The sequence below is a fragment of the Rhinopithecus roxellana genome, chromosome 5 (assembly GCF_007565055.1).
Source record: "Rhinopithecus roxellana isolate Shanxi Qingling chromosome 5, ASM756505v1, whole genome shotgun sequence".
Lineage (NCBI taxonomy): Eukaryota > Metazoa > Chordata > Mammalia > Primates > Cercopithecidae > Rhinopithecus > Rhinopithecus roxellana.
This window is the reverse complement of record NC_044553.1, coordinates 78,213,974-78,214,842: the sequence shown is the minus strand read 5'-3', so window position 1 is coordinate 78,214,842 and position 869 is coordinate 78,213,974.

Genomic DNA, 869 nt, shown 5'->3' with positions numbered 1-869 from the left:
TTGGCCTGACTGGCTTCGGTTACTTCGCACAAAGAAACCTTGCCAAGCAAACGTCCCCGGTGCTGCTCCAAAGGAGACCCCTGTCCTCCTAAAAGCCCCTCCCTGAGGCCGGGTATATACTCGCCGCCCGCAACCCTCACCCTAGCTCCAGCTTCTGCTTCTTTTCCTGCCCACCCCGCCCATTGAGGAGATGGGCACCCCTTGTATGTCTCTGTCTGCCGGGGTTCGTGCCTCACTGTCTCCAAGCCCGGCTTCTATCCCTAGTCCCTTCCTGTTCCCGCAACTCCTGCTTGCTTCCTTCTCCCCTTCCCTCCAGCGGTGGTTCCAAACCTTCTCTTCCATAAGACCCTCGATTCCGTTTCCCAGGGACCCAGGGGTACCCCCTCGCTGGGGGAGAGGCGCAGCCTGTAGTGGGTTTCCCTCCGCGCAGCGCGGACAGTCTAAGGTCATTCCGGGTCACCCTGCCCCCTCGCTCCCATTGGCTCTGGGGGGGCACGTGACTCAATCCTGGCCAATGGCGTGGTGGGGCCTGTGACTTGTAGCCGGGCAAGCTTTGCTTTGCTTTGCTTTTTTTTTTTTTTTTTTTTTTTTTTTTTTTTTTGAGACGGAGTCTCGCTCTGTCCGCCCAGGCTGGAGTGCAGTGGCTGGATCTCAGCTCACTGCAAGCTCCGCCTCTCGGGTTCACGCCATTCTCCTGCCTCAGCCTCCCGAGTAGCTGGGACTACAGGCGCCCGCCACCTCGCCCGGCTAGTTTTTTGTATTTTTTAGTAGAGACGGGATTTCACCGTGTTAGCCAGGGTGGTCTCGGTCTCCTGACCTCGTGATCCGCCCGTCTCGGCCTCCCAAAGTGCTGGGATTACAGGCTTGAG